Genomic DNA, 13,824 nt, shown 5'->3' with positions numbered 1-13,824 from the left:
GTGCCACCGGTCCCCCCCGATCTGCTGCCTGGCCCCTTTCCCTCGTGATCGGCTGCTCGTCCCCTCACCTCCGTGATGTGCTGCCAGCCCCCCCACTCGAGATCGGCTGCCCGCTTCCTCCTCCGTTATGTGCTGCCCGGCCCCGCCCCCTCTCCGTTATGTGCTGCCCGGCCCCGCCCCCTCTCCTCCGTTATGTGCTGCCCGCTCCCCCCCCACCTCTCACCCCCGTGATCGGCTACTTGCCCCCTCCCCTGTCTCCCCCGTGATGTGCGCTCCCTCCTTTGTCACTCCTGTGATGTGCGCTCCCTCCCCTGTCACCGCCGTAATGTGCGATCCCTCCCCTGTCACCCCTGTGATGTGCGCTCCCTCCCCTGTCACCCCCGTGATGTGCGCTCCCTCCCCTGTCACCGCCGTGATGTGCGCTCCCTCCCCTGTCACCGCCGTGATGCGCGCTCCCTCCCCTGTCACCGCCGTGATGTGCGCTCCCTCCCCTGTCACCCCCGTGATGTGCGCTCCCTCCCCTGTCACCGCCGTGATGTGCGCTCCCTACCCTGTCACCGCCGTGATGTGCGCTCCCTCCCCTGTCACCGCCGTGATGTGCGCTCCCTCCCCTGTCACCGCCGTGATGTGCGCTCCCTCCCCTGTCACCCCCGTGATGTGCGCTCCCTCCCCTGTCACCGCCGTGATGTTCTCTCCCTCCCCTGTCACCGCCGTGATGTGCGCTCCCTCCCCTGTCACCCCCGTGATGTGTGCTCCCTCCCCTGTCACCGCCGTGATGTGCGCTCCCTCCCCTGTCACCGCCGTGATGTGCGCTCCCTCCCCTGTCACTGCCGTGATGTGCGCTCCCTCACCTGTCACCCCCGTGATGTGCGCTCCCTCACCTGTCACCCCCGTGATGTGTGCTCCCTCACCTGTCACCCCCGTGATGTGCGCTCCCTCACCTGTCACCCCCGTGATGTGCGCTCCCTCACCTGTCACCCCCGTGATGTGCGCTCCCTCACCTGTCACCCCCGTGATGTGCGCTCCCTCACCTGTCACCCCCGTGATGTGCGCTCCCTCACCTGTCACCCCCGTGATCTGTGCTACCTCCCCTGTCACCCCGTGATCTGTGCTCCCTCACCTGTCACCCCCGTGATCTGTGCTCCCTCACCTGTCACCCCCGTGATCTGTGCTTCCTCACCTGTCACCCCGTGATCTGTGCTCCCTCACCTGTCACCCCCGTGATCTGTGCTCCCTCACCTGTCACCCCCGTGATGTGCGCTCCCTCCTCTGTCACCCCCGTGATCTGTGCTCCCTCACCTGTCACCCCCGTGATCAGCTGTCCGCTCTCCCTCACCTCTCACCCCCGTGATCTGTGCTCTGCTCACCTGTCTCCTCCGTGATCTGGCTGCGCTCCCTCCCCCACCTCTCACCCTCCCCGATCTGCTGCCTCCTTCATCTCCTGTGATCCAGCTTCCTAGATCCATCCTGTAGGGTAACTATCCCCAATCTCACCTCCCACTCCCCTTCCCACCCATCCCCCCCATCCCCCCTCCCCCCATCCTCTGCCGCTCCTGCATCCACTGTGCCCTCTCCCATCCGCCCCCACCCTATCCCAGCCACCGTCTCACAATCACAGATGCTCCCTTTATATGCCGCTGCCCCCCCATCTGCCGCCCCCCCATCTGCCGCCCCATCTGCCGCCCCCCCCCATCTGCCGCTGTTTTTTTTTTCTATGCCATGGGGGTCTAGTTTCCAAAATGGGGTCACATGTGGAGGAGCTCCACTGTTTCGGCACCTCAAGGGGTCTCCAAACACAGCATGGAATACGCAAATTATCCCAGACAATTTTGCGTTTGAAAAGTCAAATGACGCTCCTTGCCTTCCGAGCCCTGCTGTGCGCCCAAACATTTGATTTCCACCACATATGAGGTGTCTGTGTACTCAGGAGAAATTGCACAATACATTTTATGGTGCAAATTTTCCTGATACCCTTGTGAAAAAAAAAGCTACCTGGTTGAAGTAACAATTTTGTGTTAAAAAAATTTTTTTTTATTTTCACGGCTCAACTCTATTAACTTTTGTGAAACCCCCAGAGGCTCAAAGTGCTCAATAAACATCTAGATAAATTCCATGAGGGGTCTAGTTTCCAAAATGGGGTCACATGTGGGGGAGCTCCACTGTTTCGGCACCTCAGCGGCTCTCCAAACGCAACATGGTGCGGCTAACGATTCCAGCTAATTTTCTGTTCAAAAAAGTCAAATGGCGCTCCTTCCCTTCCGAGTCCTGCCATGCGCCCAAACAGTGGTTTTTCGCCACATATAAGGTATCTGCGTGCTCACTAGAAATTGCCCAACAAATTTTGGGGGTTAATTTAATCCTGCTACCCTTGTGAATATGCAATATTTGAGGCTAAATTAACATTTTTGTTGCAAAATGTAAAATGTTCATTTTTTGCTTCCACATTGCTTTAGTTACTGTGAAGCACCTGAAGGGTTAATAACCTTCTTGAATATGGTTTTAAGTAGCCTGAGGGGTGCCGTTTTTGGAATGGTGTCACTTTTGGGTGTTTTGTGTTATGTAGACCTTTCAAAATCGCTTCAAATGTGATGTGGTCCCTAAAAAAAGTGGCTTTGTAAATTTTGTTGTAAAAATGAGAAATTGCTCATAAATTTGAACCCCTATAACTTCCTTAAATTTTTTTTTTTTCCCAAAATTGTTCTGATGTAAAGTAGACATGTGGGAAATGTTATTTATTAATTATTTTGTGTCATATGTCTCGTTGGTTTTAGAGCATAAAAATTAAAAGTTTGAAAATTACAAAATTTTCAAAATTTTCGCGAAATTTCCATTTTTTTCACAAAGAAACGCAAAAAATATCGGCCTAAATTTACCACTAACATGAAGCCCAATATGTCACGAAAAAAACAATCTCAGAATCACCGGGATCTGCTGGAGCGTTCCAGAGTTATAACCTCATAAAGTGACACTGGTCAGAATTGCTGACAATGGCCTGGTCTTTAGGGTCAAAATAGGCTTGGGGCTGAAGGGATTAAAAATTGCTGGACAACAAGGTTCAACACGTCAGCCATACAAGACACGTGTGTCACCTTGCCCAGGCGAAGAGCCGCACCCAGGTTTGCAGCATTGTCGCACACGGCCTTACCAGGCTGCAGGTTGAGTGGAGACAACCATTTATTAAACTCAGTCTCCAGAGCTGCCCACAACTCAGTCGCTGTGTGACTCCTATTTCCAAGACATGTCAAGCTAAAGACCGCCTGATGCCGTTGCGCTCTGCTGCCAGCATAGTAATGAGGGGTGCGTGCTTCCTTCTGCGCAGTGAGAACGCTGGTGGCCTGACCAGGAAGGCTTGGGGCGGAGGTGGAGGACCCAGATGAGGTGGAGGAGGCAGAAGCAGTGTCGGAACTTGGACAGACAGAGGATTGACACACAAGTCGTGGGGACGGCAAGACTTGTGCAGCAGACCCTTCACCATCTATCACCATAGTTACCCAGTGCCCAGTCAGCGACATGTAACGTCCCTGTCCATGCTTACTGGTCCAAATATCGGTGGTTAAATGCACCCGTTGACACACAGAGTTTCTCAAGGAAGCGGTGATGTTGTGTGCAACATGCTGGTGTAGCGCGGGCACACCTTTCTTAGAGAAGTAGTGGTGACTGGGCATCTGGTACTGGGGCACAGCGACAGACATAAGGTCTCTAAAATCCTGTGTGTCCACCAGGCGGAAAGGCAGCATTTCGGTAGCCAAGAGCTTACAGAGGGATAAAGTCAACCTCTTAGCTTTGTCATGGGTCGCAGGAAATGGCCTTTTATTTGTCCACATCTGAGGGACAGAGATCTGGCTGCTGTGTGTAGACGGTGTTGAGTAGGGTGTCCCTGGAAAAATGCAGGTTTGTGAGGAAAGTGCAGGCGGAGACATGATGTTGCCTTCATCCAAAGTTGGTGCTATCGATGTCTGAGAGAGCTGTACACACGCACTTGTTTCCCCTTCCAAACCAACTGATGACCTACCAAGTAAACTGCCTGTTGCGGTTACAGTGGTGGAAGTTGTGCGTGGAAAACCAGGTGTGACAGCTGTCCCCACAGTCCTAGAAGATGAAGAGCGCGCGGATGCACTGGAAGGGGCAGGCGGTGGATGGTTCGCTCCTCTAGGCCGCATTGCAGCACGGTGAGCTTCCCACTGGGACATATGATATTTATTCATGTGACGATTCATGGAAGAAGTTGTCAAACTGCTGAGGTTTTGCCCTCTACTAACAGAATCACGACAAATTTTACAGGTCACATAATTTGGGCGATCTTTTGCTATGTCAAAAAAGGACCAGGCTAGGCAAGGCTTAGAGGATATGCGACCTGCTGAGCCCCCCCGACTAGTGCTCAGAGGCAGAGTGGTGGCTGAGGATGCAGTTGTAGACGTGCTACCAGTGCTCCGACTCTGTCCAGGAAGGCGCAAGGTAACTTCGTCGTCGGTTGCATCCTCCTCCACCGCCTCTGTTGCCCTCCTCGAATGCCTGACTGTGGGTTGACAGTAGGTGGGATCTAGAACTTCCTCATCAATTGTTGTGTTTGCACTCCCCTCACCCTCAGACCGAGCCTCTTCTTGCCCTGACCGAATATTTAAATTGTCATCCCAATCTGGAATCTGCGTCTCATCGTCATCAGTATGTTCCTCATTGTCTATAACAACAGGTGTTACAGTTTATGAAAAAGGGTCAACATTATGCTCAGAAACTTGGTCCTCACGGCCTGAATCAGAGTCACAAAGGTTCTGGGCATCACTGCAGACCATTTCCTGGTCTGTACTCACTGTAGCTTGGGAGCAGACCTCTGATTCCCAGGCTATAGTGTGACTGAACAGCTCTGCAGACTCACCCATCTCAGTTCCACCATACTATGCAGGGCGGATGGAGACTTCAGAGCTGGGAGAAAGCAAGTTTGATTGGGATGACAACTCAGAGGACTGGTGTTTTTTGGATGCGGTAGTTGAGGTGGCGGAGAGGGCACTTGTTGGACCACTTGAGATCCATTCAAGCATTTTTCTTTTTTGGCCATCATCTACCTTTGTTCCAGTTGTTCGTGTCCGTAAAAAAGGGAGCACATCGGATTGTCCACGGTAAGTAGTGGACATCTTACTTTTGCTGGAAGATGGTCTATCTTCAGCAGATGTTAATGGAGCTTTGCCACCTTCCCCACGGACAAACCCTTTTTTTCCTATTCCAACAAGCCTCTTCCCCTTTCCACCAGCATCTGTCATTTTGCCACTCATGTTGATTGCGACAAGATTGTGCACTTAAAATGTGGTAGTAAAAACTGAGAGGTGGTGTAGATTGCAGCGGTGGTCTAGCTTTATTAACAGCAGAATAAACAACAATAATTATCCCTGACAATGCAACTACGGCCCTTAAACAGGCAGCATAAATTGCTAGTATAATACCTTTGTAACCATGAGCTTGGATGTTCAATGCAGACGTGCTGCAAATATCTTTGCACTAGTGGGACAATACAGAAGTCCAACAGCCACTTTTAGGATGCCACTAAGTTCACTCAGTGTTGTCTAGTATAATGGCTTAGTATACCACCACTAGGACTACTCTCATAAAAATATATTTTATTAATAAATATTAAAAAAAGAACATGTGTAGTGTTCTTATCTTTCAATTTCGTACATCACATAGACATATATATACAAGTGAAAGTGTAAACCATGGTTAAACCCACGCCTGAGCGTAGCTATAGACAGTGGTTTATAGAGAGGGGGACAGATGTTAGTACGTCACTGTCCGGCTAGTAGTTGTTTGATGTACACTGTATCTACCTCCTTGTTTGTAGATGTATATGCTGATTATACTCTACTAAAAGGTATATAGCCCTCACTGTCCTTGTCAGCCTCCAGCAGGGATAACCACCACCAGAAAAGTGATAAAAGTGCAAACAAACGAACCATAGACAAACAAACAGTGGCAATGCGTTAGCTGTCCAGGGTTCTCATATTAGGTATAGTTTCCCTAATCAAAGGTTGCTGGATAGTTTAGGTAGGAGCCTGGAGTTCCACTTTACTAATGGATCCCCCTGCTCTCCTGACGCGTTTCACCCCCCCTAACGCAGTAAAAGGGGATCATCAGAGGATATTTTATGAGTCACTTCTCAAGAAAGGACACAGGGGACCAGTCCTCTTTTTCAGAGTGCTAATATATGTTCCCTCTTAATATGTGGTTACATGAGCGGACTGTTCAAATGTCCAGGATAAGGATGAAGCTATTTAGTAGTTGGTCCCTGTATATAGATGTAGTGGTGTATACACTTTTTAGTCTATAAAGAGGCAGTTTTTTGTCCACTATAATTCTCCAGGAGACGTGTGGTCCTATGATTATAATAGGTTGTATATTCGTCCCTCCTCTTGACGGGACCAGAGTGGGTTTTTCAACCTTCAAATCACTCAGGAAATTGAATATATAGGTGACCTCTTTTCAGGCGAATGTATAGGATATGAAAGATAATTTGTCCTGTAAGGGCTATCAGCGGTGTGTAGGCAAAACCAAAACCCTACCACAGGGATATAAATTGGTGAGTCACTTCATGTATTTCCTTGTTCCTGGAGCTCTACCAGTAAGGACTGTGAGTCCCGAGTGACATACACTCTAGCACACTGGGAGCTCACAAATGACCCGTGCCGTCTCGGTCTGTGACTGCTGTCTGGACTCACCAATTTATATCCCTGTGGTAGGGTTTTGGTTTTGCCTACACACTGCCTCTTTATAGACTAAAAAGTGTATACACCACTACATCTATATACAGGGACCAACTACTAAATAGCTTCATCCTTATCCTGGACATTTGAACAGTCCGCTCATGTAACCACATATTAAGAGGGAACATATATTAGCACTCTGAAAAAGAGGACTGGTCCCCTGTGTCCTTTCTTGAGAAGTGACTCATAAAATATCCTCTGATGATCCCCTTTTACTGCGTTAGGGGGGGTGAAACGCGTCAGGAGAGCAGGGGGATCCATTAGTAAAGTGGAACTCCAGGCTCCTACCTAAACTATCCAGCAACCTTTGATTAGGGAAACTATACCTAATATGAGAACCCTGGACAGCTAACGCATTGCCACTGTTTGTTTGTCTATGGTTCGTTTGTTTGCACTTTTATCACTTTTCTGGTGGTGGTTATCCCTGCTGGAGGCTGACAAGGACAGTGAGGGCTATATACCTTTTAGTAGAGTATAATCAGCATATACATCTACAAACAAGGAGGTAGATACAGTGTACATCAAACAACTACTAGCCGGACAGTGACGTACTAACATCTGTCCCCCTCTCTATAAACCACTGTCTATAGCTACGCTCAGGCGTGGGTTTAACCATGGTTTACACTTGCACTTGTATATATATGTCTATGTGATGTACGAAATTGAAAGATAAGAACACTACACATGTTCTTTTTTTAATATTTATTAATAAAATATATTTTTATGAGAGTAGTCCTAGTGGTGGTATGTTGATATAATAACTACCTCAATATTTACTTTTGTGGTTTTTGTAATAATGGCTTAGTAACAATGAGTTTGAGTGTGCAATGCAGGCAGACGTGCTGCAAATATCTTTGCACTAGTGGGACAATACAGAAGTCCAACAGCCACGTTTAGGATGCCACTAAGTTCACTCAGTGTTTGCTAGTATAATGGCTTAGTAGCAATGAGTTTGAGTGTGCAATGCAGGCACACGTGCTGCAAATATCTTTGCACTAGTGGGACAATACAAAAGTCCAACAGCCACTTTTAGGATGCCACTAAGTTCACTCAGTGTTTGCTAGTATAATGGCTTAGTAACAATGAGTTTGAGAGTGCAATGCAGCCAGACGTGTTGCAAATATCCTTGCACAAGTGGGACAATACAGAAGTCCAACAGCCACGTTTAGGATGCCACTAAGTTCACTCAGTGTTTGCTAGTATAATGGCTTAGTAAAGAGTTTGAGTGTGCAATGCAGGCAGACGTGCTGCAAATATCTTTGCACTAGTGGGACAATACAGAAGTCCAACAGCCACGTTTAGGATGCCACTAAGTTCACTCAGTGTTTGCTAGTATAATGGCTTAGTAACAATGAGTTTGAGTGGGCAATGCAGGCAGACGTGCTGCAAATATCTTTGCATTAGTGGGACAATACAGAAGACCAACAGCCACGTTTAGGATGCCACTAAGTTCACTCAGTGTTTGCTAGTATAATGGCTTAGTAACAATGAGTTTGAGTGGGCAATGCAGGCAGACGTGCTGCAAATATCTTTGCACTAGTGGGACAATACAGAAGACCAACAGCCAGGTTTAGGATGCCACTAAGTTTACTCAGTGTTTGCTAGTATAATGGCTTAGTAACAATGAGTTTGAGTGTGCAATGCAGGCAGACGTGCTGCAAATATCTTTGCACTGGTGGGACAATACAGAAGACAAACAGCCATGTTTAGGATGCCACTAAGTTTACTCAGTGTTTGCTAGTATAATGGCTTAGTAACAATGAGTTTGAGTGTGCAATGCAGGCAGACGTGCTGCAAATATCTTTGCACTAGTGGGACAATACAGAAGACCAACAGCCACGTTTAGGATGCCACTAAGTTTACTCAGTGTTTGCTAGTATAATGGCTTAGTAACAATGAGTTTGAGTGTGCAATGCAAGCAGACGTGCTGCAAATATCTTTGCACTAGTGGGACAATACAGAAGTCCAACAGCCACTTTTAGGATGCCACTAGGTTCACTCAGTGTTTGCTAGTATAATGGCTTAGTAACAATGAGTTTGAGTGTGCAATGCAGGCAGACATGCTGCAAATATCTTTGCATTTGTGGGACAATACAGAAGTCCAACAGCCACATTTAGGATGCCACTAAGTTCACTCATTGTTTGCTAGTATAATGGCTTAGTAACAATGAGTTTGAGTGTGCAATGCAGGCAGACGTGCTGCAAATATCTTTGCACTAGTGGGACAATACAGAAGTCCAACAGCCACTTTTAGGATGCCACTAAGTTCAGTCAGTGTTTGCTATTATAATGGCTTAGTAACAATGAGTTTGAGTGTGCAATGCAGGCAGACGTGCTGCAAATATCTTTGCACTAGTGGGACAATACAGAAGTCCAACAGCCACGTTTAGGATGCCACTAAGTTTACTCAGTATTTGCTAGTATAATGGCTTAGTAACAATGAGTTTGCGTGTGCAATGCAGGCAGACATGCTGCAAATATCTTTGCACTAGTGGGACAATACATAAGTCCAACAGCCACGTTTAGGATGCCACTAAGTTCACTCATTGTTTGCTAGTATAATGGCTTAGTAACAATGAGTTTGAGTGTTCAATGCAGGCAGACGTGCTGCAAATATCTTTGCACTAGTGGGACAATACAGAAGTCCAACAGCCACTTTTAGGATGCCACTAAGTTCACTCAGTGTTTGCTAGTATAATGGCTTAGTAACAATGAGCTTGAGTGTGCAAGGAGCAGGAGGGCACAGTGGCAGGGTTGTGGGTCTGGGTAGAGGAAAGGAAGCCTGCCTTTCTATCCCTCCTAATGGGGAAATGCAGCGAGGAAATCCCTGACCTTAGCTACACAGACGCTGTCATCTTGTGTAGCTGTTAAACTCTGTTTTCACGGCCCTGACTGTCACCTATGGCTCTGACCCTGCCGGTATTAGCCCTTAAAAGGACTAATAGAAACTTCTATCCCTATTTTGTACAGCGCTGTGTATAGAGCGTACACAGCAGTATCAGAGACAGGAGCTATGCCAGCGGTGACTGACACCAAGACGCAGAAGAGATAATGGTGTCCGGACGGGCAGATACTCGTTTTTATAATGCAGGGACATGTGGCATGGACATCCTATGACACATGCCGTTGCTTCTCTGGCTAAAAGTCCACTTAGCTGTGTGTGTGTCTGGGTTTGGCTGACATGCTGGCCCGCCCCACTACACGCGCGCGCTTAGGGAAGGAAGACAAGGAAAAAAAAAATGGCGATCACCATTATCCATACAGCAGTGATCTGAATGCGCTGTTCCCGCACACTATACACTGAAATTTCATAATAGTGTGAGTCACTTACACTATTACAGCGGAAAGCCAGCTTGTAATTAGCTGGTCTTTTTGCTGCTAGAACCGTACTCGAACGTATCTAGAACTATCGAGCTTTAGCAAAAAGCTCGAGTACTAGTTCGATCTAGAACAGCCCCCAAAATCACTCGAGCCGCGAACTGGAGAACCTCGAACCGCGAACCGCGCTCAACTCTAGTTCTGACATAATTAATTAGTGACTAAACACTCCCCCACACTCCCTCATTTACCAACTTGTTAATGAAAAAGAAATCCTGGAAGTTCCAACTTAAGCCAATTGTGTAATATCTGAAGACACCCATTGAATCCTATGGAGCTTCTTTTACTAACCGGCGCCGCCATAGCAGCAAGCAGCCTGCTGCAGTTCCTGTTGCGCCCAGGCACCGGCTGCCATTCTTGGCTGTGCCTCGGGTCGTCCAGTTGGCTGCTCCTTCCACCACGTATAAGTGTGGAGAGGCGGCTAGTGCGCATGTGTGCGCCGATTTACCCCAGCCAGAGTCTAAGTCTGGTGTTTTGCCTACTGAGCATGTTCAGCCTGATTGTGTCATTTCTGAGACTAAGTCCTCAGTTCAGGCTACTGAGCATGCTCCCACAATTAATCCTAACAGCCTCTTTGCACAGGTACTTGGACTTTGTGCTGTGTCTAAGTTCTGGTATGTTCCTACTGAGTATGCTCAGGCAGATAGTCTGATTTCTGAGTCTGTTGTTCAGGCTACTGAGCATGCTCAGGCACTTGATGCATCAGAGGCTAGGTCTGGTAAGGACCTCACTGAGCATGTCCGTGAGGTGGCAGGCTCTGATAGGGCAGAAGGTGTCAGGTGTCCTGATGACGTGGCCACTCCGGACTGGCTCGCAGAGGCCCGCCCCTATGATCTGACACCTCACCATTGGTCGTCAGACAATGACTGGTGAAGTGTTTGGGGCGTGGCTGCCATGAGGTCATCAATGACGTGGCGGTTCCGGATAGAGCGCTGGTGACGTCGCTGATGATATGGCACTCTGCTATTGGACCTTCGTGGTTCCACCCTGGGTTTGGGGTGGACCCAGGTTATAAAAGGGGCTGGAGACAACATGGAGGTGCGCAGTCTTCATTTAGAGTTCATGGTGGCATAAGCTTTGTTGGAAGCGGTAGGTAGGGCTAGGCGAACAGTGCCTGTCACGCCAAGATTCGTGGCTCAGCACATCAGGGTCATGCGCCGTGCTTCCTTGCTGCCATTCCAGTTGTGCTATAGCAGGCCAGTGGCGTTAACTGGACTGCGGCTGCTGTGTCAGCTGTCCGTTTGTGCCTCCTATGCACACGGACAGCATACCTGTTGCGTTACTTGTCCGGTTGTGTTCTCTACGCACACGGACAGCATACCTGCTGTATCACCTGTCCGAGCGTGCCCTCTACGCGCACGGACAGCGTATTCCAGAACTCCTGTGGAGTTAACAGGGTGTTCCTGGCTTGGGTGTGTGAACCCTATTTCTCTACTCGGCTTCCCAGTCAAATGCTACTGGTGTGACTACCTGGTCTGACGTGTCCTTCACACACGTGGCCAGTCGAGTGGTGACCAGAAACGCTAATCGAAGGACCGCTCGGCCTGACATGTCTTACACACGTGACCGACAGGTCGCTGTCGCAGCGGTCTTCTCGGTCAACGCTAACTGGTTACCATCCGGCCAGACGTGTTCCCTATACATGTGGTTGGAGTAGCGCCCGCTCCACCGAAACGCTAACTGGGTTGTCGTCCGGTTTGACGTGTCCCTACACATGTGACTGGTTCCCAGGTCTCCTGGGTTATCTCTGAGTCATCAGCTCTGTAGTCTCCGCCTAACCCACAGGGTGCCAGCAACTCCATTACCATCTGGAGCACGGTGGGCCCCGACTGGCGATTTAGATATATACCCCCTGGTCCTAACCTGCCGGTCCCCCCGTAACAGCTTCATTCTGAGAACACCCTCAAAATGAAGCTCCAAAGGTCACTGACAGTCAGTGTGAGAAATTTCAGGGGAGTATTAATTCAAACAAACTTTTTAAGTTTGTCTGGGATATTTTTAACTCTACACTTGCCGGGTTAGTAATGGGGGGATGATAGATGCCTAACCATTACTAACTGCTATGTTTGATGCCAGCTGTCAATTCACAGTTGACACCAACCCCAAAAATATTACTTCGATCGCAACCTCACCAGTGCAAAGTGCCAAAATTGGAGCATCTAGTTGATGTGCCACTTTTGGGGAGGCTGCAGGGCTGCAATTTTCAGGCTGGTAGGGGCTAAATAATTATGGCCCTTCCAACCCTGATAATACCAGCCCCCAGATGTCTACTTTACCTTGGTTAGTAATCAAACATAGGGTAGAGCCCATGCATTTTTTTTAAAAATGATTTATTTAAATAATTAAAAAAAACCATTGTGGATCCCCTCTATTTTTGATAACCAGACAAGGTAAAGCTGACAGCTGAGGGCCGCAGCCCACAGTTTCCTGACTCACGCTGGTTATCAAAAATATGTGACACCCACGTCATATTTTTTTCTTTCTGTTCCCTATCTACACTTGTTTGTAGGGCAATTTTCTGCATTTTGCTTAATTTTGCTGCCCTGTAGCCCTTATGATGGCCATTGTACAGCATAGAAATTCTGGTATCCATTGACTTATATAGCGGTCGGGGTCCAGGGTCAAGGTCGAGGCAAGTCTAGGTCCCAAACTGAACTTATGTTTTAAGTCTAACCAAAAACAGCAAATCCGAACATCCACAAGTCCGCTCATCTATAATAGAGGTGAGTAGCAATGCGTGAACCCGAGTTTCGATGTTCAGTGTTCATACCAAACACAGACTTTGCAAACCCCCCCAAAAAACAGAGTTTGAATTTGAAGTTCAGATTATTTACATATGCAAACCACTCACATGAGCATCGCTGTGCTCAGGTAAGCTCAGTGCTCAGCCCAGTGCGAGTTGCTTGCTCCTTAAATTTGAATGTCTCGCACTGGGGGTAACACAAGCTTGATCGAATGTAGTGTGCACCAAACAAAAAAAAGGAGAAACCCTGCACATTCTCCCCCGGAAATATTCTGTTCATGGCTGACTGTATGTGGAGACCCGAACTGCCCAATTAGTGACTTCCATTGGGGTTCAGGTCAAGTCCGGGTACCAAAACGAACTTTATCTCAAGTCTGGCTGAAAATGCTGAATCGAACTTTCACAGGTCTGCTTATTTCTAGAGATGCGTGAACCCGAACTGTAAAGTTTAGGGTCAGTACCAAACAGTGGGTTTCTGGGTCTCTGACTCAAACATGGACTTTTAAAAAAGTCTTTGTCCGAGTTCTGGTGCTGTTTGTATGCTAACCACTCGATCAAGCATTAGGGTGGTCAGGGACGCTTGTGATTAGCCCAGTGAGAGCCATTTGCAGTGTCTGAATGGCTCTCACTGGGGGTAAGAACAATGTTTTCGAATGGTGTATGTAAAAAAAAAAACTGCCCTCCCATATATGTTCTGTTTATAGCTGACAGTATGTGGGTCAGAGAGCCAAACTGCTCAATCAATGACTTCAGTTATACTCGTTACTCGATTCAAGCTCTTTAGTTCTTTACTTATGGGATTCAGGCTCTGGTATCAAGTTCAGGTCAAGTATGGCTTCTGAAACAAACCTGTAATTAAGTTATGCCCGAAAATGACGAACCTGAACTCCCATGGGTTTGCTCATCTCTAATATCTAATACTGAATATTTGCGGGAATTAAAATTTTTTTATTA

The 13,824-nt window shown here is 47.9% G+C and overlaps 1 protein-coding gene across 6 annotated transcripts in view; it reads left to right on the top strand.

Annotated features, from left to right (window-relative positions):
- Positions 1-13,824, top strand: part of LAMA2 (laminin subunit alpha 2) — a 1,231,414-nt gene that overhangs the window by 293,192 nt on the left and 924,398 nt on the right. The window lies entirely within an intron of this gene.

The sequence above is a fragment of the Anomaloglossus baeobatrachus genome, chromosome 3, assembly GCF_048569485.1.
Source record: "Anomaloglossus baeobatrachus isolate aAnoBae1 chromosome 3, aAnoBae1.hap1, whole genome shotgun sequence".
NCBI classification, from domain to species: Eukaryota; Metazoa; Chordata; class Amphibia; order Anura; family Aromobatidae; genus Anomaloglossus; species Anomaloglossus baeobatrachus.
This window is presented reverse-complemented; position numbering and strand designations above follow the sequence as displayed.